Source organism: Monodon monoceros, unplaced genomic scaffold, assembly GCF_005190385.1.
Source record: "Monodon monoceros isolate NGI ecotype Baffin Bay Population unplaced genomic scaffold, NGI_Narwhal_1 Super_Scaffold_3, whole genome shotgun sequence".
Lineage (NCBI taxonomy): Eukaryota > Metazoa > Chordata > Mammalia > Artiodactyla > Monodontidae > Monodon > Monodon monoceros.
Window position 1 is genome coordinate 5,867,986 of NW_021703780.1, and position 27,086 is coordinate 5,895,071.

At 47.7% G+C, this 27,086-nt stretch overlaps 1 protein-coding gene across 8 annotated transcripts in view; it reads left to right on the plus strand.

The window, feature by feature from the left end:
• RREB1 (ras responsive element binding protein 1) overlaps nt 1-27,086 on the plus strand; it is a 177,781-nt gene that overhangs the window by 47,300 nt on the left and 103,395 nt on the right. The window contains exon 1 of one of the 8 annotated variants that reach the window (XM_029242690.1): nt 20,438-21,921. The exons of 6 other annotated variants lie outside the window; for them this stretch is intronic. The gene's annotated coding sequence lies outside the window, so the exon portion shown is untranslated. Of the gene's footprint in view, nt 1-20,437; nt 21,922-23,704; nt 25,953-27,086 lie in introns of those variants that run through there. One more of the 8 variants, XM_029242688.1, reaches the window with a different exon arrangement.

Below are 27,086 nucleotides of genomic sequence, written 5' to 3' on the forward strand. Positions count from 1 at the left end.
CGAGTGTAGCTGGCGTTGGTTGGTGGAGATGGGGGTGGTGGTGGTGGGGAGCCTGGGAGGAGGGCGCAGGGAGCTCTCCCTTCCAGCTACTGGTGCATCTTGTTTCTGATGGTACTTTGGGCACAGGTGAGCCAGTCTGCCCATCAATAAAGGTGGCTGCCAGTGAATAGGTGCTTTAGACAAAAGAAGTGGGAGAGGGTGGAGACTGTTTGTTCAGTGTGATTCAAGCAAGCCGTGCTAATAGAACTTGAAAGCCTCTGTAAAGTCCCAGCGTCTGGGTACGGGCTACTCCTGCGGGGCTTTCAGACTCGGGGAGGGCGGGTGGTCCCGATAGGGTGGAGAAAGCCCAGTCAAAAGCCCCACCACATTCTTTGTCAGCCAGCCAGACTGCAGAGAAAAAGTCTCAGTGGGGGTAATTAGATAAAGCTTTTAAATGGCTCTATTTGTTTTTCCCCTGGCTAGCTTGGTATCTCATCTCTCTACCCCCTCTTTCAGACTGCGGGGTAAGATGGCTTTAAGAATGTTGGAGGCTTTTAGTGGTTTCACTACTTGTGAAATTTCATTTTTCGTTAGGGCAGACTCTGGACAAAGTTAACTGCACCCTGCTTTTGTGAAGCCCTTGAACAAAGGTTCGAATTTGATCCTCAGAGCAGCATGGTGAGGGCTGGGTGGGTGTATTAACCCATTTTCCAGCTGTGCCAACTTCCACCCGGTGGCTAGTAATAAATCAGGCCCAGGACCCAGAACACCCAGCCCCAGCCTCAGTCCAAACAACACCTGCTTTTCCAAGTCAGCTTGGCCTCAGAAGACAGAGCATTAAATATACAGGGCCTGTTTATCTGTGTGTGTGCTTTTTAAATGAGACCAGATCCTTTCACAATAATGCTGTGGTTGAATTTGAAGATGTAAGGCAATTGGAAAAGAAACTTTTTAGCCTTTGCCAGCATTTCTCTTGATGAACGTGATTATAGGCATTCTTTTCAGTAGGTTTTCTACCTCGTGGGATCATTGTAAGGATAAAATAAATGTTCCAGAAAGTCAAAATCTATATATGGAAGAAAGTGGTGTATTTTAAGCTCAGGAAGCTTTGTGGGTATCCACTCTGGATTTCCTTTCCAGAACTGTGCACAACTCCAGTACTCAGGCAGAGTTAATGTTTGCTTCGAGCGCCTAGAGACAAACAGGCTAGCAAATTCTTCTTCAAGGAGTTCACTTAGGGATGGATTTTAAGGGAAAGGCAGGTGGTAAGCTTTGGATGCCCCCTTTAAAGCAGTAGTTCTCAGCTTGGTGGTTCCCCGCCCCCGGGGGCATCTGGCAAAGTCTGGAGACACTTTTGATTGCCTTGCTGGGGGGGGGGGCGGGTGCGACTGGCCTTTAGTGGGTCGAGGCCAGGAGTGCTGCTGCCCATCCCACAATGCACCTGAAGGCCCCACAGCTAAAGGATTATCCAGTCCCAAATGTCAGTAGGTGGAGGGTAAGAAAGCCTGCTTTAAAGGTACAGGAGTCAAGGCCTGTGTCACGTGTGCAAGCAGCCTGGCGTTCTCACTGTACTGCACGTGGCATATTTGGGGATCTGGAATTTCGTAGAGCGAGTAAGTTCTCCTTACAGGCCTGTAAGGTGCTGCGGTTGGCAAGTTCAAGGTTTCACAGAAGATTGGGGGTTGGGGAAATCATTTAAGTGGCGTTACATATATTTAAAAACCCTGTAGTAAATAAAAGTTCCAGAACTCGTCTGCTTCTAAAACAAACCAGATACGTTGGCGCTGGGGAGCTGCTCTGGTAGGTGGTACTTCCTCACTTATTTAGGTAACTAGCTCCGGTGCTGTCATCTGCCACTTCTCTCTCGTGTTTGAAGTTATGTGGAGGGTACCCCCATACCTCCCCTATTTTTTTGCTCAGTGTTTGAATTAGCCCTTACTTGCTTGACAGTTAATGTTTTTTGCCCTTGGAGTCTCCCTTATTTTGTTTTCTTAAGTTTTTGCAAAATTCTTACATGAATCTTTAAAAAAATTAATTAATTAATTAATTATTTGGCTGCGTTGGGTCTTTGTTGCCGCACGCAGGCTTTCTCTAGTTGCGGCGAGTGGGGGCTACTCTTTGTTGCGGAGCGCAGGCTTCTCACTGCGGTGGCATCTCTTGTTGCGGAGCACGGGCTCTAGGTGTGTGGGCTCAGTAGTTGCGGCACACGGGCTCAGTAGTTGTGGCTCATGGGCTGTAGAGCGCAGGCTCAGTAGTTGTGGCGCACGGGCTTCGTTGCTCTGCGGCATGTGGGATCTTCCTGGCCCAGGGCTCGAACCCGTGTCCCCTGCATTGGCAGGTGGATTCTTAACCACAGCGCCACCAGGGAAGCCCTCTCCACCCTTTTTATAGGGCAGTGGTGGGAGCCTGGTCTTCTGTCCGTGTATCTCCTCTTGAGCAGGTGGCTGGCAGGCTGCTGCTTTACCAGGGAAGGTTGGGGAGGGATCAAGGGAAGAGACGGTGGTGATTTTATGTTTTGGGGACTTGTGGACCTCAGATGCACGGAAAGGTGGTTGACTGAAAGAAAAATAAAATGTGGTATACAAACATTAAACTGCATTTCCTCGGGCCAGACATGTCTAGGACAGTGGCAGGAGCCATCTTTTAGCCACAGGTGCCACTTGCCTGACCCTTGTCCTGGTCCACCCCACCCCCCATCTTACAGGCAGGAGGGGAGCAAGAAGAAAAGGCAGGAAGAGAGGGGGATGATTCCAGAACGGTCTGGGCTCCCACTTAACTAAGAGAAATGTTTAACGCTTACAGGCAGCTTTCTTTACATCCTAACCCGAGGACAGACTGTCAGGGTCCCGTTCACGTCCCTCCGGGCTGATGACGTCAGTGACCTGCTTGGAAGCTGGCTTCGCCAGCCCACGCCTGGTGTAGTAAGAGCTGTGCTTCTGGTGCTTTGCCGCCCTCTCCTCCAACCTGTAAACCGGGCGGTCCCTGCTCCCCCTCTCCATTTACAACTTTTGCCAGGCTGGGGATCCCCTGCAGGTGCATTGGAGGGAAGTTGCAGGAAGAAAAGTCTCTCCCCCACTTCTAGAAGGTGAGCTGAAACTCACCATCCACCCAGCCTCCCAGGCCAGTCCCTGACTCTGGTCTCTCTCTCAGCTGCCAGCAGTCACCAGACCCTCCTCGAAACCCTGGTCCAGTCTGACTCTGGTGTTGCCTGCCCCACTGTCCTGACCTAGGCCCTCATCATGTCACAAGCGCCTCCCAAGTCAATTTCCTGGCGCCTTTGTCTCCCTCCTCCAGTCTGCCCTCCACTCGGCTTGAACACTATAGCTGCACATGGGGTTTGCCTGCTGCTGAAAAACATCTCATGGCCCCCTGTTGTCCGCAGGGAGAAATCCAAACTCCTCAACTTGGCACACGAGGACCTCCACCGGCAGCTCCCAGACTGTCTTCCTAGTTTTAGCCCTTCTCACTCTCCCTGCAGGCCACTGCCACACTGAAGGAGTTCGTCCTGCTTCTGCTTTTCCGTGGAGTGTTCATTCTGTTTTGTCCCCATTCCCTTCTCCTTGCACACAACATTTCTCAACTCTTCTTTCAAGACCCATCTCAAACACCGCCTCTTGCAGGGAGAATCAGGTCCTCCATCCAGAATAACCCTTACCCCATCTGGCCGGGTCTGTCTGTTGTAATTTACCTGTTGGCATGTTTTCCCCACCTGGAGAATAGGCAGCAACTTCAAATCATATTTTTCCATCTTTTGTACCTAGCTCAAGGGTTGCGTAGTTGATGCTCATTCAATAATTATTGTTGGATCCATTTTCGAATATAAAAAACCCGGAGTTTTTCTGAAGAGGCGCAGTTTATTTTTGGAGAAGGGCACATATAATTTGGAAGCTAAGTCCTAAGTATCAGTCCAAATTAAGAGAAGGAAACAGAAGTAAACTATCGTTTTCCAACAGACCCATCCTGCAGAAATTGGGTGCTAAGTGCACACTGGTGGGAAAGCATTTTGAATTACAGAAATTTTAAAATAAAAGTTTGCTCAGCTTAACTTACTCAAAATTAAAGAGGAAAAAAAAGAGTTGTTAATGCCTGATTGCACTAAAAGCTGTCACACTGGGGCCCTTACTAATTATAACCACTTTTCATGGCTCTTGGTTTGAAGTTTATATTAAATAGGAGAGATGGGCACACAGATCAAAGACCAAAATCATTTCTGAACTCCAATGTGTGGGCCCACTTTCTCTGCTTAGTTAGATTTTTGTTTCATTAGTGGTGTGAGTTAATAGGAGTGTTGGTCCGTGTATAATTTAACTTTTCTTTTTTTTCTGTAACTCCTTGGATTTAAAATAAAGTGCAAACCAGAAACCTACAGGGTACAGATCTTGCTTTATTTGTGTGTGCGCGTGCAATATATGTATGTACACGATGGAAGTTGAGTATAGATCGTATTTACAGAAAGAATCATTTTCACTGTTTTAGGGGAGGTTCCTTTATGCTGAGACTTCATAGTTAAAAAAACCCCCAAAAAACCCTGAGTACACAAAATCATCGCAAAATCTTTTCTTAACTTTCTTCTAAAAGAGGTACCTGTGTCTTCAGAAATAGGGGAGATACCATAAGGATGGGGTGAGAGAGAGGCGTTTCGCTTATGGATCCGTTTATACCTTTATGTTTGTAACTATCTGGATAGGTTTCCTTTTCGAATAAGGAATTACCATTTTTTTTCTTTTTGAATTGGAAGGTCTTGGTATCCTTTATACGAGGTAAAATCCTAGTTGCTTAAAAGTACATTATTGTGGGCTTCCCTGGTGGCGCAGTGGTTGAGAGTCCGCCTGCCGATGCAGGGGACACGGGTTCGTGCCCCGGTCCCGGAACATCCCACATGCCGCGGAGCGGCTGGGCCCGTGAGCTGTGGCCGCTGAGCCTGTGCGTCCGGAGCCTGTGCTCCGCAACGGGAGAGGCCACAACAGTGAGAGGCCTGCGTACCGCAAAAAAAAAAAAAAAGTACATTATTGCTACCTTTAAATATTCCTTGACGTGCTTACCTGATAACTAGAGTTTAGGCTCAGATTTGGCAGATACATTCAAATATAATATTCCAACTTCATCTTATTTCTAAGGAGGCTTGTATATGTTCCTCTCTGATGTGAAAAACCGATTTTTTTTTTAAAAACCATTTTCTCTTCCACTTTTGGGCTTTTAATTGTTTTGAGGGATAGTTATATAAAGTTGGTTAGTAAGCATCTCAAACAGGTTTTCACGACTTGGTAAGTTAAACTTATATTGGATCAAACTGTCCTACTTAAAAATTTAAACCAAGTATAATTTAAAGGAGGCTCAACTTGCACGTCTCTAAATTAAGTTTGTTTTTAAATCATGAAAATAATGTTTCTGAAAACCATTTGTTGTTTGAGAGCTTAGTAAAGCTTTACAACCCCCTTTTTCTAAAACACTGTATCCAGTTGGATTCAGTATCAGATTCAGTCTCCCTTTGGAAAACAGGCACTTTTCCACCCCCAAATTTGAAAACCTCATAGTGGGGTTTTTTTTTTTTTAACCACTTATAGATCTTTATTTATAGATTTTTATTTATTCAACAAATTTGAATTTCAACGATGGGATGGCAGTGATAAGCACCAAGGGTACTAGTATGAGAAAGAGAGACAGTTGCTAGCTTCCCAGACATGGAAAGAGACACGGGACCACTAAGTCGTTTCCATCTGTGCTGGGTGTTAAGTATGACAAGAGCATGTGACATGCACTGTGGGGGAGGGGAGGAGGATGCTGGTGGAGGCGGCATCTCCCCAGAGTGGCCCCTGAGCTACAACATGAAGAGAAGGAGAGTTGGAGCGCAAGCAGCTGGTGCTGAGGCCCTGAGGTTGGAGAAGATCAGTGTGGAGAAAGAAGAGACCCAGGCGGGTGACACGCATGGCAAGGTAGCTCACAGGTATTTGGAGTTTTCCCTTGAGAACTCTGGGAAGCCTTTGCAGGGTGTTAGGCCAAGGACTGGCATGATGAGATTTGCGTTTTTAAAGATCACTCCTGCCCAGAGTGGAGAATAAACTAGAGTAGAAGGAAGTGACCGTTTTACCTTCTGTCTGCAAGATCGTTGGGAAGGTTGGTTTTGCACAACTTTTGAAGAGCAGTGGTGGCTCAGGCTGGGTGGCAGTGGAGGTGGGGAGCCTGGGTGGGTTTGACAGAGATGGAGGCCAGAGGAAGGATTTGAGGCTGGCTGGGGGATGGGATGGAGGATGGGCCCGATGATTTCCAGGTCTCAGGCTTCCGTGGCTGGTGGCTGGCGGTGCCTTTCTCTGAGATCAGATCACGGGATAAAGCAAGGTTTATGAACCAGGTACGTTCCCTACCCTTCAAAGAAGTTATGTTTGTGAATTTTATCAGCATTTTCTCTACTTGTACTGCTTTCATTGGTCAAAACATACTATTCCTGGCATGGATAATGCATGCAAAGGACTTCTATAAAAGTGAGAAACAGAAATTAGGTTCTTACTTATGGCTTCCTTCTCCCCTCCCCGCCCCTCCTTTCTTTCTTTCTTTCTCTCCTTTAAATTTCCTGAGGCCAAAAGGAACATGGAAGAGTTCTCCTCGATGGCCGGAGCTTCTGAATGGTTTTCAGATGAGGCATACAACTAAAACCTTAAGCGTATTTAAGTTTCTGTTTGTTTTAGTGATGTTTTATCTCTTTGACTTGTGAGCCTGGGGCTCAGGGGGCAGAGGCTCCGGGGTAAGAACCGAGGTAGGACTCTCAGAATTGCCCCCGCCTTCTGCTTAAGAGGGTCAGAACTCCTCTCCTGACCTGATTATCCAACTTATTTCTTAGTTTCTCAGTGTTCACTGATGCTCTGAATGTCTTACAGCGACAGCAGTGTTTTGCTTGACCAGTAATCTGTGTGAAAACAAAGTTCCTTCAGTAAACAAAATGTGCTGTGTATCTCCTTTGGGTGCCAAAGGGAGAGATTTCATCCTTCCACGGGGATGGTCTCCACCGAGCCACGGTCCAGCCTGTGTTTGAACATCTCTGGTGATGGCCGACCTGCTCCCCATTGCCCCAAGGCAGTCCTTGGGTTTTTACTGCGTTAATTAACTTTTTTTTTCTCAAGGCAAACAAAATCTTTGTGGAATGAGCTAGAAAGTGGTGTGTTTTCCGCTGAGTTGGTAAAAACTTGGAGCTGGAGCGCAGGCCGGCTGCCTTGTGCAATCTGATCCCCAGAGAGTCCATTGGGGAGTGCCACCCTCCTTACTTCCTCCTGTACTGGAATTCCTGCTTCATGGAGGGGGTTGGAGAGGTCCTGCCTCGCTTGTCCTTGTGAGCTGGGACACCTTCCTTAAATCATCTTGCAAGAAAGCATTAGCAGTGCTTCCGGATTTAGGTAAAGCTTTTCTCTGACGTCATACAAATGACTCATCAAAACTTCAGGTGAGCCCCAGCCTGCTCCCCAGACGCTTCTCTTTTTTTTTTTTTTTTTTTTTTTTGCGGTATGCGGGCCTCTCACTGTTGTGGCCTCTCCCGTTGCGGAGCACAGGCTCCAGAAGGCCGCAGGCTCAGCGGCCATGGCTCACGGGCCCAGCCGCTCCGCGGCATGTGGGATCTTCCCGGACCGGGGCACGAACCCGCGTCCCCTGCATCGGCAGGCGGACTCCCAACCACTGCGCCACCAGGGAATCCCGCTTCTCTTTTTATATGGGATCAGTCCTGACTCGGGTAACCCGACCACTGGCCCCCAGAGAGCGCTGCCCACCTTGGGGAGAGTATGATTTAACATCTTTTGTTGAAAAAGCACGGATGTTCCCACATCACCTCAGCCTCACATCCCATTTGTAACAGATGGCACACTTTATTCCAGTCCTACATTTGATAAGATGAGCTGATGAGAGGAAAAACGCTCAACAGGGACCTTGCCCCTAGGCTTCTTTCTAGCTGAAACAGCTTGGTGAGGGGATGGTGGGAAGGGAACTCAAGAAACTGGGTTTACGCATCTTTTTGGAAAATTTAAACCTTCAGGTACAATGCATACAACACAGTCCCTCACCTCACCGTGACCCAAGCAGAAGCGTGGACTTGGACATCTAATACGTTTGTTGCAAAAATAGCTTACTAGGGATGGCCTTGTAGTGAGTGTCCAGAATTGGCGTGGGTAGTATGTTCAGTAGCCAGTTTGTGGTGACAAAGGTGTATATTATATAAGCTCACTTTCAGATAACGCACCCCTAACTGCTAGATAGTGGTGACACCTCATGCTATCTGTCGGGTAATTTTTTTCTTTAGACGGTTGTGTATTCAATCCCTGGTGTTGGTTCTTGAAGGGCTCGGGGATGGTCAAATGATTATACTTAGAGAACGCAGCCCAAATGGCCTGGCAGCTTTATTTCACTGTTTTATCTCCATGGCAGATGGAATTCGGGGAGGGCTCCTTTGGTCGGCTTGTCTCTGGGAAGTCAGGTTGCTCCTGCTGCCACCTGTATCTGCAGAGAAGGGAAGACACAGAAATCCAGCCGCAAACAGCAGAAACCATGACCTGGTTATTCGTATGATAAACGACTCTACGGAGAGTGCAATTAAATCCGGTCAGCAGACCTTTGAATTACAGACTGCCCTTGATGAAAAGCATCCCTAGTCAAAGCCCACCTGTATTCGCTTTATATCAGATAAACCAGATGTTGTCTTTTCAGTTTCTTTTCTGCCCGTGTTAGACTTCATCCATATGTGACTCTTAAGTCAAAAATCTCAAGTTAGGGGGCTTCCCTGGTGGCGCAGTGGTTGAGAGTCCGCCTGCCGATGCAGGGGACGCGGGTTCGTGCCCCGGTCTGGGAGGATCCCACATACCGCGGAGCGACTGGGCTCGTGAGCCATGACCGCTGAGCCTGCGCATCTGGAGCCTGTGCTCCGCAACGGGAGAGGCCACAGCAGTGAGAGGCCCGCATACCGCAAAAAAAAAAACAAACAAAAAAACTCAAGTTATTGCCCCGTTTCACCCTCTTAAGGTTGTTAGGCTTTTCATCAGGAAGAACTGTCCGCACAAGAGTGGTGGAGGAAGCAGTGATGTGAACTAAGGTTATCGAGCGCGTACCAGTTATGTCCTTGTCCTGAATTCTTGACGTGGGTCATCTCATTCATTCCTCACAACCGCTCTTTGCCCTTGTGATGTAGGTACAGTGATTATCCCCGTTATTCAGAGGAGGAAACTGAGACCCAGTGAGGCAGCCAGCTAGCAGGCATGAAGCAGTGCAGCCCGACCCCAGAGCCTGTGCTGGTGGCCCCTGCTCAACTTCCTTTCACAATGACATGACATAGTCACCAAATAAATATCCCCTGAAGACCTGCTGTGTGCAGAGCCCTGCGGTACACAGCAAGGGGAAAGACAGGGACACGTGTGCGACAGGGCCACTGGCTCCTGGAAGTAGATTAAAACTTAACCCGTGAAACAGGTCCTTCTATCTGGTATTTGACAAAGCGAGTTAGACCGTCAATTCTGTGGAAGATCAAGTGGGAGGGGAGGTGCAGTTGGCTGACAAATCAGCCAGCGGGAGTGGCTGCCCCAGAGCACCCGGGGCCCGGAAGACCCTGCAGAGAGTCGGGGGAGGCCCTGAACATCCTGCTGGGGGACAGTTTTCCCTAAGTTCCCATGAGAGGCTCCAGGGAGCGGAGAGGTTGGGCCGGCATTCGAGGCTTCTGCTCGTCTTCTGTGTGGTGGGTGGTGGGGCGCACGCCTGCCCCTTAACTTCTTTCTTGCAGACAACCACTGTTAACCTCACTAAAAGTGCTTGAGCTCCGTTTCAAAGTAAGGATGGTGTGTTGGCCACTTTGGGAAAAGCCAGGACGCTGTAAGCTCTGAGCATCTGGGGGGTGAGGGTTGCCTTGGGTTTCTGGAGGGCCAATGCCTGGAAAACAGGTCACTTGTTTGCTGTTATAATAGGCTATTATCATTTTATTTAATATATAACATCAAGATTTTGCCTCAGAGTTAGTACTGGGGGTCAGGATCAGCCATCTAAGAGGCCCAGTGGTCTGTGTTACCAGGGATGTAGGGGCAACAATTGAATTGATCTAATTACTAACCTAATGTTTGAATTTGTCCATATTCAGGGGAGATAGTCTCTAGGAGGTGTTTTGTTTGTTTGCTTTGCTTTTTAAGCAGTAGGAGCTACATGGACTGGAGGACAGTGACGGAGGATGCCCTGTCTCCCGTGGAACGTTTCTGGGGTGAGGGTGTCCAGTTGTGCACCCTTCCTACCCTTTTGTGGGAGCCCCCGAGCAAGTTGTGGAACCAGCAGGTCTTGAATTGCGCCGAGCGCCTGATGGTCTGTTTCCTGTTTCCGGTGGGTCTGTGGAGGAGGATTGTTTTGAAATTTAGTTACAAATAGAAAATTTCAGCCTTGTGTGCTACCAGCTCCTACCACCGTTAGTACCGTTCTTATTTTGCTCGTGGCAGTTTGATGGGTCCGGCAGGAGAGTAGTGAAAGACGTCTGGGTTGGAGACCAGCATCCCGGGCTTTTTCTTTCTCAGTGACTGGAATCCCATCAGCTTTCCTGCATTGGAATGCTTCTCGATACCTCCCCCAGGCACTAGGCTCCAGGGAGGCAAGGATGCGTAAGACGTGGTCCAGCCCTGACACTCACCAGTGCGTCACAACCGGCAGAGACACCAGGACACACTGAGGACCTGGCAGAGGGAAGCCGTCGGGAAAAGAGGTAGTGATGATGTTCTCAGATGTGAAGGGCTGGCCACGTGGAGAAGCGTGTAGGAAAGGGAAAATGAACTTCTAGGTGAAGAGCAGTGTAAGTACAGGCCCTGGGGGATGATACCACGAGGCTTCTTTGGGGACAGGATGGGTAAGCAGTGGGGTGAGACCAAGAGAGTACGGTTGGGGTGCTGTGCAGAGTTAGGGTGGAAGGAGTGTTGAGATGTGTCTCTGGCAGTGTAGATGGCCAGTTGTGGAGGCAGTTGTGAGCCAGGAAGTGCTCTGAAGCCAGGCCGTGGTGTGAGCAGCTCTGCCCCGGAGAGAACGCTGCTAAACCTTTAGAAAAATCAGGCCATAGAGGAGACTCGTCCAGCAGAATGAACTTGGACGTTGATGCCATATGGAACCGAATATTTCTTCCCGTTTTTTCCAAGAGATTTTTTTCAGCCCAGGACATGTGGGCTGCCGTCTGAAGTGGTGTTCAGTGATCATTGAGAGGTGGGACCTTTATTTTCAGCAGATAGAATTCAGTTCAACAATGTTTAAACTTCCTTGGTTGTGTTTTACTCCTTGGCACTTACTTAAGCTCATCAGCTAGGGAATTAGAGACAGACTCATTTCTGTACCCTCGAAAATATTGAGGATGGATGCTGGGAGTCGGGGGAGCTACTTATTCAGTTTGTCAGCCGGGAGCGAATGCGGGCTGGGAGGGTGAGCTAGTGTGCAGTCTTGACGAGCCTGTGGATGCAGGTTTCTGGAAGCCGCGGGTGGGAGAAGAATCAGCTCACAAAGGCGAAGCTGCCTCAAGTGGAGTGGATTTGTGCCTGTTCTGCTCACCTGGGTAGCATCTGCCCTCGCCCAGGTAATGCTCTGTCTGCCCTCCCGTGTTCCCAGTCCTCTGCTGGGATTCCACCTCCTCCTACGGGTGAGGTCGGCCAGGAAAGGCGCTCTGTGCCCACAGAGATGCGTGTGGTGAAGGTAGATAGCAGGCCCCAGAGACGCTCGTGGTTTATTAATTATGGTGGAGGCACACACTGCCTTTTCCTCTGGGGAGGACAGATCCATTTTTAATATGTGTGACTTTATACATTTCAAGGCCTGTACTCAGGGACCGAGGGACCTTGCTGAGAGGGCTGTGAAAAATGTGGGAAGGCCCCTGCAGAGTGAGCAGGTTGGACGGAACACATACCTTAAAGTTAATAATTTCATCACCTAAAACTGATGTTTATGTGTTACGATTTTATGAACTGTTGGCAACCTCTCGTTTCGTTTTGTTTCTTACCGAGTTCTCTCACTGGAGCTGGAATCGTGCGGGAGGAGGTGGGATGCTATGAGCTGGGGTGGGGTTTTGAGGGGTCAGGCTGGGAGTCAGGGGGGAGGGGGAGTGTCTCAAAGTGCTGAGTGGGTTCCTTCTGTCTGTGAAGGAAGGAAGCTTCCTTCGTTGCCGTGCGCGGGCTTCTCACTGCGGTGGCTTCTCTTGTTGCAGAGCACAGGGTGGACTCACTGGGGAAGGAAAGCCCCACTCGGGCCCAGGGCCTTGTGCGGAGTGCTTGCATGTGTTACTCCATGGATGGGGCATAGGTATCACCTCCTCTTTTTAAAGACAGGAAACTGAGGCTTAGAGAAATTCACTTTTTCTGAGATCACGCAGCCAGTGTCAGACTACCAGGAAGCTTTAGGCCATATCCACAGTCTGAAGGACATTCTTTGGTTACATGGGACTTCATGACACCGTGGTACCTGGAGAGTTCCCAGCCCAGCAGCTCTGAAGCTTGATTTCATTCGTCTTGATTCTTTAATAGTTGGCGCGGATTTGAGCATAACACATTACTTGAGTGCCTCTACGTTTAGGATACTAGGTTTAGGCACAGGGGAGCATGGTGGTTCTTGCCTTTGGGAGTTTACATCGTGAAAGGGTGCAGTGCAGTGTGGCCCCCGAGCCGTGCACCCGTGGGAAGGCTGCGGTCCCAGCGGGAAGGGGCAGGCTGGGTTTGGAGGTGTAGTTTGGGGTTGAGGACCGCATACTGGAAGGTGCTGGCATTGCAGGGCTCCCTGGGGTGGGATGGGGGTGGGGCAGAATTGGAGCTGTCCTCCGTCCCTGAGAGGGAGTCCGAAGGTTTTGAGCAGAGAAGTGACAGGTGGCCTGATGAGGCTTTGGAAATGTCCTCGGGAGGGGCAGCGAGGCCACGGTTGTACCTCGCGGGGCTGCTAGGGTTCCTTCACTGCTGATTTCTGGCCTGAGGCAGAGGGCGCATCCCCATCAGCTGGTACAGGGTGAACCAAGCAGCAGTCAGATCGCTGAATCGCCCAGAGCCCACTGAGTGATGTACACACACAGGAGGGGGACTTTCTTTCTTTACAGCCATAGACTTCTTTGGGTTCAGACCTCTATGTTCTGGCTTATCTCTTTTGGGGACTTGTCCACTGGAATCCTGGATCACATTTATAATGTCGGCATATTGGTTTATCCGTTAACCCTGGCTTAACTGAAACCAGGGTGGAAAGGCTTTCCTGGCGCGTGTGTGTCCTGAGATGTGAGTGAGTACGTGCCCTGGTCCAGGTGTTACAGCCGAGGGTGGGGCCTGAGCCCAGACTGCCGACCCTTCCCTCGCATCCAGTTTTCCAAGTCTTTGGCTTTCCGTTGTGGTAAGTGCCGCAGCCCAAAAGGTGCCCTCGCCTGCCCTAATTTGGGGCAAGGGGAGGTCTGGGACATACTCAGCACCTGTGCTAGTAGCAAAACGCCCTTCTGAGGCTCCTAACCACCCCCCCTCCCCCCGGTGTGCCCCCAGCTCTTTTCTCTTGAGCTCTAGCCTGGCGATGCCATTGTGGCCACCTCCCCATTCATTGGTGTCACTGGCATTTTAAAGAAGCAAATACATACCATCACACGCGGCCTTTGTAAATGCTTTCCGTGCGTTATTTTCACAGTCCTCACAGCAAGCCCACCAAGCAAACAAGTGTTGTTGTCCCCATTTTGCAGGTTTGGAAGACGCTCCTAATCATACCTGGTACCCTTAGGGTACAGGAGGCACTGTGCCCTCCACTTTCTGTGCTTTGTCGCATTTCACCTTTGCATCGACCTTCTGAGGTCGTTGTTATCTCCATCTTACAGATGGGGAAGCTGAGGTTTAGAGGGTTTAAATAACTTGCCTGAGGCCACTCCAGTATAAGGACTTTGAGCCCAAGCTGGTGTATTTGTTGATTAAGAAAAACTTCTCTAGCTTGGGGCTGGCTTAGAGCTGATGTCTTCTTTTGGATTTGTTTTCTGATGCTTTTCCCATTTCTAAAGATGGGGGCGAGGAGCTAATGTTTGTCAAGCACCCAGTCTGATCTAGGCATTATGATCTGTTTTCCTCTTAGCGGAGTGTAAGCTCCATGAGAACTTTTTGCTCCTTTTCCCCTCTGTTCATGCAGGATCCCAGGCACCTAGCCCAGTGCCTGGCCCAGCCTGGGTGCTCAGTCAGTATTGAATAAAGGAATGACTGGAGTGAGCGGGTCATTTTGCCCCATCCTAGTGAAGGCAACTCCAACAGAGCAGTTGGGTGACTTGGCACACAGGCACAAATACCTCACACCTCAGATCTCTTGTTTTTGCAGCAGACCTTTATTTATTTTTTTTTTTAATTTTTATTTAATTTTACTTTTGGCTGCGTTGGGTCTTCGTAGCTGTGCACGGGCTTTCTCTAGTCGCGGCGAGCGGGGGCTGCTCTTCGTTGTGGTGTGCGGGCTTCTCACTGCGGTGGCTTCTCTTGTTGCAGAGCACAGGCTGTAGGGTGCGCGGGCTTCAGTAGTTGCGGCACGCGGGCTCAGTAGTTGTGACACGCGGGCTCAGTAGTTGTGGCTCGCGGGCTCTAGAGCGCAGGCTCAGTAGTTGTGGCGCACGGGCTTAGTTGCTCCGCGGCACGTGGGATCTTCCCGGACCAGGGCTCGAACCCGTGTCCCCTGCTTTGGCAGGCGGATTCTTATCCACTGCGCCACCGGGGAAGCCCTCAGCAGACCTTTTTCACACACGTAAAATTTCAGGAGTAATCAGATCTATGTCATGGGATTGGAGGACATGATATAAAACACTATAAATACTTACCAGTGTTTGGCACCACGCCAGCATTCGATGAGTGGCATTGCCTTGGTGGTTTCAAGCCTCTTGTCTATGTTTGCCTTCCTTTGGGGCAGGGTTGCCATACCGATTAGCCCCACCAAAAATGTGCTGGCCACCGAAACTTTTTAAAAGTGTTTTTTTATTCATCCAGCATTGCTCTCTTGGCTGTGATGTCTATGAAGCGTTTGAAGTTGGTAAAGTTGGTGAAATCAGTTTAAAGCTACCCTGGGCAAGTGGTGTCACGACTAGCAAGATTTTTTTTTTAAATTAATTAATTTAATTTATTTATTTTTGGCTGCACTGGGTCTTTGTTGCTGCTCACAGGCTTTTCTCTAGTTGCGGCGAGCAGGGGCTACTGTTCATTGCGGTGCACGTGCTTCTCATCGCGGTGGCTTCTCTTGTTGTGGCTCACGGGCTCTAGCGTGCAGGCTCAGTAGTTGTGGCACATAGGCTTAGTGGCTCCGCGGCATGTGGGATCTTCCCGGACCAGGGCTCGAACCCGTGTCCCCTGCATTGGCAGGCGGGTTCTTAACCACTGTGCCACCAGGGAAGCCCGACTTGCAAGATTTTGACGAAGCTGTATGTTCATCTTCTTGGTTTCCAGTGAGAACGTTGTACTGGAAGGGGCCTCGGGGTCCTCGTCCAGACTGTGTTCTTCCACCCCTTACTTTACAGGTGAGGAACATCAGGCCTGGAGAGATGCAGGGGCAGGGCTGCGGGAACCTCCGTCTTACGTGGTCAGTTCTCTTCAGTGTCAGCAACCCTGCCAAGCCCAGATGCCTGGTGTTTTGTATTGGGTGGGGTGGGGGGTTTCTGAACGTTTGTACAGTGGAGCCACCATTATTCTTTTGCCAAGGATGTTAGTAAGCGGACTATGTCAACAACCCTAAGTATTAAGAAAGGTTTTTCCCATTAGATTTTTTTTTTTGCGCATTTAACTCATATTCACCATAGAAAAATTCTAAAGGAAGAGAAAGCTAGTAAAGCACATAAGAAAGTAAAATTACTTACTTTCATGAGTCATAAATCACCTTGTTGTATATCTGCTTCCTGTGGATACATACGCTTATTACAAAAACTGAGATTTTTTACATTTGTAGACAATAAAAAGCCCAGTTTTGTACATGCCTTTAAATTATACCGTACCTATTAAAAATTTAATGGGATAAGTATTTTCTGTTTTATTAAAATGTTCTTTGCCATGAAAATCACTTTATTTTGATGTGGCATAATTTGAGGGGGGGGTCAGAGGTTAATGTTTTAATTATTTTGGGTTCCCTGGGCACTTACTGGTCCTATGTTAAATGAAGCCAATCTAAGGTTAAAATTTTTACTGTAAATTATGAATCGGTAATCGGAAATTGATTTATTCTAAAGAGGAAAATGCTGAACTGACAAAACGTATTTATTTTTTGATTAGCCTGTGACCTGCCATCCTGTTGCTCCAAACAAACAAGAATCACTGGTGAAAAGCAAATTGAGCAGTTCAAAGAGTCCTTCTAAAAGGTCAAGTTCTCTTGAGAAGAAGGTGTTTTCCATCTTGTATAGGACACCGGGGTGAATGTTAATTGCTGACGGGATATGTTATGTACTTGTAGTTTTATTTTTAATTGGATGTTTTGCTTCAATCAGTGTCATGTAATTTGGACGTTTTAGTGCAGTTATTCCCAGTCTTTTCTAATATAAGGACCTCTTTTAATGTAAAAAAATGTTTCTGGGGCAAACATAATTTTAGGTATATTTTTAGACTCTGTTGGGAAGCTCTAACAAAAAGTTCTTAAAAATAACACTTTTAGTGGAATTTTTCTGTATTAATTACAACAGCATCTTCATACACTTGCCCAATAATAGTACATATATGTGTGTGATTTACGAGACTTGTCGATGCTTGATGGGCGGAGCTTCTGAAATAGCCCCTAGGAGGCCCCTGCCCTCAGGAAGATAGAGCCTGCCTGTGAATCACTCTAAGGTCTAATGTGAGGAAGACAGCAATCAGACCCCTTCTGAAGGGCAAGTGGGATTCTCTAACTCCAGGGACAGCTGTGTAGGCGGAGGGTCCGAGGGCCATTAAATGACAGGTTAGGAGGGTGCAGTTTGTTGCCAACTGCTCACTGCTGACGTTTCCAGAGGGGCCCACCCCACCTCACTTTCCTCACCATTTCAGAGGAAGGAACGTTGTTGGAGAAGCGAATTGAGTCAGGGACATTTCAACACACCTGATGAACTATCTCCCTTGGTCCTTTTCAAGAATTTCATATGATCTGCTACAGAGAGGGGCTGGATTTGTCAGCTAGAAGACTTAAGGTCCCAAACCCAAGTCCAACCCTGATTATGGTTAATGGAAAGATGTTACACCCTGTGCCTCGGGTTTTTCCATCTGTAAAATGGGAAGTATCTCTTTTATCATATTCTTGGGAGGTGACATAATGATACCCCCAGGCTGCATTTTCTTTCTTTTTAATCCGTGAAAGCAAACAGAAAAATCTTTGTAAGGCTAGAAGCTATTGTCTTTTTATATAAAGGAAAAGTACCATAAAACTAGAGAAATTCTAAGCATCCTAAAAGCTGCTTTATGGCAAGGCAGCAGCCAAAAGACCTGCCAGTGGAGTGTGACCTTCCTCAAAAACCTTATCTTCATTCTCCTGTAGTCCTGTTTTTTTCTCTTAGTAATTGTTATTCAACAGTGATGCCTCATATAACACTAGTCTTGGGCTGTGAGAAAAAAGTTCTTGCACTGCTTAGTCCCCCAAGATATGGGTGGCAGAAGAAGCCGCCTCATTTCTGATGTCTCTGTATTATCTGATGAAGGACAGTCATCCCAGGGTTCACCTTTTTAAGGAGTCAGGGCTGGGAGCAGGTATTTTGCTTAAGTTTTATGTGGTGTCTGTGTATTTTCAAGAAATGTTGAATGTCACCTTTATTTCAAGCTTCTATAGCCTTTCCAAGTTGCTTTAGAAAATCTTCAACAGTTTCTTAGCAAAACAGGGTGCACAGTAAGCCCATATCAGCTGGGCCTGATGTGGAAGAATTACTTCCGTGAAGTGGACCTGGTGAGAGTGTGATTACAGTCTGCTGACCTCAGTTCCAGGGCTGTGGCCATCCGTACAGTGGGACCAGCACTCACCCACGATGAGGCTCCCAAGTGTCCACGGAGGGCGATGGTCACTTTTGATGGATGATGACCTCACAAAGGTTTCCAGGGGCAAAAACCCTCCAACCATCATTTCAAGAATTCCAAAGCAGTTTCACAATTCTGATTCTAAGAGAGGTTTGGTTTGAAAGGGGAGTCTTTCAGTGCCTTCTCTTGCCTCTGTTTTATGGACGTTAGTAATTATCTTTTTGAAGAAAATAGAAGTGAGTTGTACATTCTTCCTTAAGGATTTTAGTTTAGTTTATCTTGAAGAATTTTTTAATCAGCTGGGGTTTTCCCCCTTCGGTGGCTGGTCCCAGTGACTAGGCAACATGGAGATAATAGTAAATAACCAAGCTTTTTGTAAGAGATGTTATTTGAGGAGGGGGTTATGAGTACATACTAAACTTAGGAATACGTAAGTAAAGTTTTCTCTGAACTTACCTTCCTTTTGGAACAGGAGAAAAGATGATTTTTAGGCATAATGGTGCACAAAGTAATGACTAACACTCTCTAAAGATATTTAAATCTATTAGAGCATAAATATGTTAGTTCAAAATGGATTGAGTTCTGAACCTTGATGCTTTCAAGAGTGCTTTATTATCAGGTGGCTTGTAAAAAGCACATTGTTAATCAGATCTGTTGTGTTTCCCACAGAATTTCATTAAGAGGTGTGCATCACTTCACATACTCTGTAGGAGAGGGGACAGTGAAACAGAAACTTAATAGAAATACTGAGGAGGGGAGAAGGTAAAGCCACCCTGGCACCTGGGCCTCCTTCTTTTTCTTCCTAACTCTGCCTCTTTGAGATGTTCTTTGAGAACGTGGAGGAAGCTGCGTGTGGCTGGGGTCGTCGCCCTGGGTCTCCCTGCGCCTCTGGGTCTGGGGACAGGAGTGGCTTGGCACTGGGAGTCCTTCCCCAAAGCTCAGCTCAGTGCTGACTCTTCCTGTCCCTGGCTTTCCAGAGAAGGCCTGGGAGGCTGCCGGAACAGGGGGGTGCTGAGAGACTGCCTCCCCTGTTCCCTGGGCCCCGGGGGAAGGAGCCGCCTTCTGGAACGGGGTGCAGGGAGGGGGAATCCAGGGCAGAGGGTGGACAGGTGGACGGCAGTCACTGCCATTGTTTCGGTACAGACCAGGCTATGGTTCGGAAGTTGTTGTCTGGCTGTTGGCTTTTCCTCTTCAGAGGCTGGCATTCATGCGATACATTTATGGTTTGCTAACATGAGTATGACACGCATGCACATTTTTGGAGTATTGAATAGGCAGTAAAAGAAGGCAGCTAAAAGCTAAGCAGCCAAGTGCTAAGTTAGTTGTTTTCCTGATAAACTGAAACTAGCCCGAACTGGCCAAAGTGTGGGACTCGTGTACCCAAGCTGCTCTAGGTGGTACTTTTTGTTTGGTCTACTAAAAAAAGCAATGATTTGGAAAGGTGCAGTATCCGAGAAGGGAGTGCAAGGCTCCAGTTCTGCTCTCTGTGGTCCTGGAAGGAAAGGATGGGAGAAGTCTCCTCCTCTTCCTCTCCCTGCCCTGGAGCCGCAGCTGCAGTTTTCAGAGGATGGCCTGGTGCTACGCCCAGCGGTGGTATTTTATAGTATTTCTCAGTCGTTTTTTAGGATTATCAGTCATCGCTCGCAGGGTTCCTTTTCATTTTCAAGGGCATCCAGTCTAATCGTTCAGCTCCCTTTCAAAAGGCTCCCTCCCTCCCTCAGGCCCAGTCAGGAAGATTAATAATGTTAACTGATTTACTTTGCTGCAAAAAAAGCATTATTAGTTAATTAGACTTTTACACCTCAGTCAGATAGCATTGTGCACTTTAACTCAAGGATGTTAAAGACCTAAATCTGAGAAAGAAGAAAAGAAAGAAAAAGGACAGGCACTTTTCCAGTTTAAGCTGCACGTTGGTCCATGTTAATTAGGCGTTTGTCCCTCAGTCTGGAGGTGACAGAAAATGCCAGTTACTGTGGTATTTAACTGACATCAAACTCCTGTCCAAATAATTCAGTTGCGCCCAGCCTTCTCTTTTAATTGGTGGGAAGGAAAACTTCAGCACACACCCAGAATAAGGAGGAAATTGTTAATTACATTTAACATTTAAAATTTTCATTCTGAAGGACCTGAAGAACACTTGTGTGTGTTCTTTTAAATTAACTATCCAGTTGAGCTTTTTAAAAACGATAATAACAGAATCTCCTCTCACACTTGAGCTACCCCAAATGATTAGCCCTTGTAAGTCTTTAATAAATGACAGTTTAGTAATTGTTGTTATCCAAGGTCAAAAAGTGGTGAGTTATTATCTAGGGCCCTTATAGATTCATGTATGTTTGGCACTGTTTAAAAAATTGATAATTAATTTTCTAGCTTAAAGTCAGATTTCTTTATCCGTACTAGAAATTCATGAGGGTTTAGGTGCCAAGCAATATACATGTTTTAGGAACCAATATTTAGTAGCACATTTTAAAAAATGACATGATGGTTTTGTAGATGTAATTAGATAAAACATCCTTTTTTTTTTTTTTTTAAGATCTTAAGCAACTTCTTCCTAGTCGCCAGAGAAGGTAATTTTCAGTGACAAGAGTGTAATTTACCTTATTCATGAGGTATGTAAAAACAATTCCAAAAATAATGAAAAGATTTCTTCTGACTATGGGTAGCCTTATTGGACTTTTCAACCTCCCTGGCTTTGACTGTGGTTTCTAGCCAAAGGTTCACACGTTTGAGAGGTTCAAACGCTTCATTTTCAGTACTGAACTACTTTTTCGTGCACTGAATGAATGCAATATGTTAACACTCCTGTATGGCCCAGAATTGCTGGGCTGCCCCTTGGCCTGCCTGCCTGGTACTGGCTGAAAAGGTACCATTGTTTGTTCTGCAAACACTGGGTGATGTTTGTTTCCAAGGTGACTGGTTCTATTGCTGCCCTTTAAGCAAGGGGGGATGGGGAGAGAGAAAGTTGGCTTTAAACACCTGAGAGCATCCTGTTCAGGATACAGTCTGTGTGTGTGTGTGTGTGTGTGTGTGTGTGTGTGTGTAAGTTGAGATATTATTTTAACTGAGGTAATGGGAGAAAAAGGGATAGTGTGGAAATGGGAGGAAAAGATAGATTATCAGTAAGTTAAAAATATCAGTAAGTTCCTATACACAACAGTATACTTAGAGTGAAGGTAATGGTATAAGAAATGTTAGACTTAAAGATCTGATCAGACTGAAATTAACTGTTTTTACATTTGAAAAAGTAAAAAGTCAAGGGAAGAAAAAATATTTTAGATGATATCCATTGAAATTTTAAATTTATTTTTGCATGAACTACAGTTCTTTAGCTGTAACTTGTAAGCAGCTATTCAAATGAATAAAGTTGGAGAGTAGTATCATTAAAACTGGTTACTGATCAAGTACCTGGGCCTTCCAAAAAAGTCAGAGAACAAGAGATATAAACAGATTGGTTTCAGTCTTAAGGTCTATAAATTAAGAAAAATCTTAAATGATTGAACTATATTTGTGTTGAAAATTTTCCAGAAAGATAACAACAAAGATAAAAAGCCTCTTTGGGGGATGTATAATTGATGTATTCATCAGTGAGAGATTTTTAAGTTCAAATTAGAAAGAAGGAAAAAAGTTTCCTCTTTTCCTGGTCCTCCACCCCCTCTTTTTTAATTAAAAAAAATTTTTTTTTTATTGTGCATGGATGCTGTTAACAGAACTTTGCCTTTTCACTCCTATCAGGTTTAGTACAGTTCATGCCCAGGTTTCAGTAAACATTAACTACTTTTATCAGGGCTTGCAGTGTACTGAATGGCTAGCAAAGAGAGTGTACTGCAAGAGACAGATGAAAATGAGAGAGTCCAAGGTCACATGGATGTTGAATTTTTTTTTAATTATTGAGAATTTAGGGTCAAGTTTCACACTTTCAATATCCTCTCTATGGTTTTGTGGGCCTAAGACAAGGACACTTGGTCTGGCCTTTCTCTGTCCTGGGGTTAAAAGAGATTTCTTCAGATGCTCCCTCTGAATGGCAAGACAGGTGATTTTAAAACACTGTGTATTCTTTCCTTTCCTTAAGAAAAATTTTTATCAGGACTGCCTTCTAGGATGAAAGGTTCTCAAGGTCCCCCCAAAGAAGTACTATAACATATATCGTGATTATTCTGACGATCTGATATTAAAGGGATTTCCTTTTTTTTCCTTTCTCAGAGATTGTTTGGGATTGCCCTCTGAGCACTAATTTCATTTCCGGAGTTAGCACAGTGAAGTCTGCTAGATGAAATATCGCCAAATATAGAGTAAACGTTCTCGTCTCGGAAATCATGTAATATTCTAGAACTTTCCCCTGTGTCTTCTTTCCGAAAATAGGAATGTGACTTGTGCTTCTTTTCAGTGAAAAGGATCTAAACGTTTTAAAAACTACAGAGACAGTAAGAACTACCCTCTTCCTGCCCTTCATTGCAGGCTGCCCCCTAGGCATCCGTGGCAGACACGGAGGGTGGGGCTGCGGAGCGCGCCCTAGGGTCGTGTCTCCTTCCCGGAGGGAGACACCGACCGAATCGAGGCTGTCTGTATGGATTTCGGTTCTGGGCTCCCGGCGGCCGGGCCGGGGAGGGGCCTGGGAGGACGCCGCGGAAGGCGGCCGGGCCGCCGGGCAGCCGGCCCTCCTCGGGCCGCGGAGCCTTCGTGCACTGGGACCGTCTAAGCTGAAGTGCGTTCGCACAGCAGAGCACGCGGCGGCCGTCATCCCGGCACTCGCCCGTGCCCGTCCCGGCGCGGCGGCCTGTGGGAAGCGGGCGGTCGACGGCCGGACGGCGGGGTCGCGGGGCGCTGGTACAGCCCGGGCCTCCGCGCCGTCCGCCCACCTCGGCGCCCGCGCGGGGCCGCCCCGTGAGCGGGCGGCGGGGCCGTCAGTCAGGGAGGCGGGCGCCGATTGGCCGGCCGGCCGGCGGGGGCGGACAGGGGCGGGACGGGGGCGGGGCTAGGCCGCCTTCCCGTGGGCAGTGCCGGCGTCGCTTCCACGAAAACCTTGACGCGCTCTCCTGAGGCCGCGGTGGCCGGGCGGCAACCTCGTGGGCGGCCGGAGGCCTTCGAAGAGCCCGTCTAGTAGTTGAGTTCGTTGTTTAGAGATGGGTTCCTCTCAGGTAGAGATTTGAACTCATGTGCGCCCCGAATGAAGTGCTCCCTCATGTTTTTTCCCCTGGTGTTCGCTTGAGGCCATTTAGCCTGTGACCACTTAAGTTTCCCGAAGTTTTGCATGGGCGTGAGCGTGCCCACTCGCGTCTTGTAGTTGTTGCCCAGAAGGAGTCCACGTTAAAAGGTTTGGCTTACCTGATGGCCGTTTTAATGAGAACAGCGTGTGGCTGAAAAAGTGTCCGCAGAGCCTTTTGGAGGAGGAGGCGGAGGCGGCCGGGGATGAAGAGGACGAAGAGGGGATGCAGCCCGGCTGGGGGAGGCATGAGTGGAGGAGGAAGGACAGGGGCAGCTTCTGTGGGACGGGACGCCCGGGGCAGCGCGGCGCCGGGTCCTTTCTGTCCTCTTCTGCAGTGTTGGGCGGCTGTTGCCTCTTTCCCTTGTGACCCGCGTTCTTCGGATGGAGGCCGAGGGGCACCACGGAACCAAACAAGCCACCGTGGCCTCAGGTTTTAAATCCGGCCCCCCCCCCCCCCCCCCCCCCCCCCCCCCCCCGGGGCCGGGGGGGGGGCGGCGGCCGCGGCCCCGGGGCCCCCCCCCCCCCCCCCGCCCCGGGCTCCTCCGTGGTCCACGTGGTCGTAGTAGCGATGAGCCCATTGCGCCGGGCGCCGGCTCCACATTCTGCGCTTCATGCCCCCCCCCACCCCCGCCCTCGACCCGGTGGGGGGACGGCAGGGCCTGTGGGATCGCTGGGCCTTGCTCCTGGGGCCTGAAGGCCGCCTGCCACCAGGGCCCTGCCCAGTGTGCCCTGTGTCCCCGCAGGCCTGCCCGGAGCTAGCACCGGGGCGTGCGGGTGGTCCCTGCCTGCACCCCTGTGCCATCATGAGGCTGGTTCACCCACCCGGGGCCCTCGTCCGTCCCCAGGAGCAGCTCAGTACCTAGAGCACTTCCGGTGAGCCCTGTGACTCGTCTCGTTTTTGGTGTGCCTTCTTGGGTGATCACTGTTCTGGGCTGTAGCATCCGGTGATTCTTAAGACCAGGGGATTCAGGTTCAGTAGGTCTGTTGTGAGGCTGGGCCTCGTCAGTTCGAAAAAGCTTCCAGGGTGATTTTAATGAACACCCCTAATAATCAGCTTTCAAAATTGTATTTATAAACAGGTTACTTGTACATTTATGTCTGATGAGACAAATGAATACATTTGAGCCACTGGGATTTTTTTTTTTTTTTAATAGAGTTAGGAAATGACACAAACCTTGAAATTCTCCTATCCGATGCTTGTCTGTTGCAACCCTGAGTCTCCTTTTCAGCGAGATAGTGTGGTACCTGTGCTAGACCCCTGATAGGCCGTCTGCACTGGCAGGTGTAAATGCCACTAATTAATTTTTTAAGAAATTGGCGCTTTGACAGAATTATCAGGGATGCCGAATAACTGGGACCAGATGTTTCTTTTGTTAAGGCCACGGAGAGGTAAGGTCACACACAGGTAATAAAGCTACTGACGTTTAATCCCTTGGTCGGTGGCTGTGGATTTAGGGATGCTGAATAATTTCTTTAGAAAGGGCTGGAAAAGATGTCGTTCCGTTCTGGTTTCTGCCGGGCCTCCGCCACCCCCCCCACCGCTCTTGCCGTGTTATCTTCTGTAGAGGTGTTTACTCAGTTATCATCGGGCCCAGCTCTTGTTAGAAGAGGGTAAATGGTACTTGGGCCTCTTTATCTAGATCCTCTTGCTCACCATTTTGCCACAGCTGAAGGGACAGCCTGTGCCTCTAAGTGAATCCATCTTTTTTTGCACTCCTTGACTGTGAAACAAGAGGAGAGTCGGACGCTCATCATTTCGAGCGCAGACTTTACAGCCTCTGAACAGCCTCTGCTCTCGCAGCTTATGAATGCACCATTTGTCGTCCCGTGCACAACTGTTAGATACAACTGGCCTTGCAGCCCACTCTGGCTGTGACCAGAGTGCATTACTGCGGCCTTTTTTTTCCCTTTTCCTTTTTTTTTTTTCTTCTTCTTTGCTTCTGCATAGGCCAGATTTTTGCTTTAAATACCACCATTTTGTCCACACTAGTTTCTTTGACCCAGCTTGCATTTTTCAAATATAAGTTTCAGAAATAAGGCTTAATTTGCTCCAACTGTTAGTATAGAGGTTCTGAATAAGTGCAAGTATTTTACTTTATTAAAGGAAGAGATTAGTTTTGTGGCTTGGTTTTTGCATATGTGCTTTCTCTCTCTTTTTTTTTTTTTTTTACAATATTGTAGAACCATGTGCCTTTGAAATTTTATTTTAAACTGGGTCGAAGTTAGAAAGTTGGGTTTTTTCCTAGATCATTATATCTCCTAAGCTTTACACAAAATCTCTTTGTCATCCAGTATCTTCAGTTTAGATTTTAAGGGAAGCCGTTACAAGTACAATGTGGTTTTCTAGAATATTTGAATATTATCATAAGAGTGACTGTTTATCATTGTTTCTTGAAACGGGGTTCCATCCCCAAATGATACCAGTAGTGTTCAGAATTTCACTTCTGTTTTGTTTCTCTCATTCTTTGGCCTTGTAATTATTTATGTGTTATGTATGCATGCATTGGCATTATTCCTCCTTTACGTTTCATTTAATTGCATTTTAGGTGAAAGGATGTATTAACATATTTTTATACTGTGCTTTACATATTCAACAACTGGACCAAATTGTTAGTCCTAATTGCTTTTAGGCCTTGCTATGGCTAAGGAGACACATTTCTGTTAAAACAGCAGTAAACATCCTACAGCAACCAACTCTACAAACCCTGGCATCCTGGAGTTTCCAAAGATGAAACAGCCATTTGCTGAAAATGAAGAAGCTCTCTGTAGTTGAATTTTAAAGTAGATATTTAGGTTTCACTCGTCTTTCAAAGAAGACATGGAGGCCCCGGGTTGCACGTGAATTTTGAGACATACAGGTATGTTTAAAGGAAGAAAGTGTAATCGTTTGTGAGATTCATGCCTGCCTTTTCATCTCACCGTTCAGAGGGGGAAAATCTGTCTTTTTGTGAGCATTGTCTCCTACTACCTGAAGAGTCCTTAAGGTCGACGTAAAGACTAGGCAGCTGCAAACAAGTTAGGGGGCAAGTGAGCCCCGGTTTCAGGGTTTTCAAGAGCAGTGTTCTACCTTGGAGAGCATGTTTTCCTTACTCGGTCCAGCGTTTTCATGCTTGGTTTTGATCTCCCCCTTTAAGCTGGGTAAACTCTCTTTGGACTTTTTCTCCCTTTAACCGTGGTTTCTTGACTGCCCTTCTCATGTGATTAATATGTGTGTTGCTTAAAATGGCAACTGAAACATCACCAGGTATTTTCACCAGGTAGAAACTGCTTTTCCTGTGTCAAAACAACCAGTGTGGCTTAGTTGATGCTTCTGTTGCTAAGCAGGTAAATTTCTGGTCTGCAGGCTGTCTGTTAACCCCGTAAATGCCTAATATCAAGCAAAAAAACAGCAAGAAGAAAAACCACCTTTTGCTTCCTTCTCCCGTAGTGCTTTGTTCTGGAGGGTAAAAACTGGGCCTCCCTCACCCTTACCTCCACTTAGCTGTGTTCAGGACCCAACCTCGATTTCCATATTTCCAAGGGGAGGAGGAGAGTTAAGAGATGGAGAGGCCTGGGAAGTTGGTGGAGAAGACGCCCTGGGAGCTGGCAGTGAAGGTCTCCTGCTGCAGGATACAAATTATGGGTTTGAGTCCAGTCAGGAATGGGTTTAGCCTTTTTCTTTGGGACTTTTCTCTGCAAGTCTGCCTTCATTTGCAGCCTGGCTGTGGGGGAAAGAAGAAGAAAGAAAGGGCTGCTGTGCGCATCCATTTGCCAGAAAGGAGTTAACAGAGCGCACCGCAGAACAGGTTGGGCAAGACTGTTAAAGCAGTGATGAAGCCTCCCCCTTCTCCTGCTCTCCTCCTCTCCCTCCCTCTGTCCCTCCCTCTCTCTCTGTCCCTCTCCCTCTCTCTCTGTCCCTCTCCTCGGCCCTCTCTCTCTGTCCCTCTCCTCTGGCCCTCTCCCTCTCTCTCTTGCCCTCTCCCTCTCCTCTGGCCCTCTCCTCTGGCCCTCTC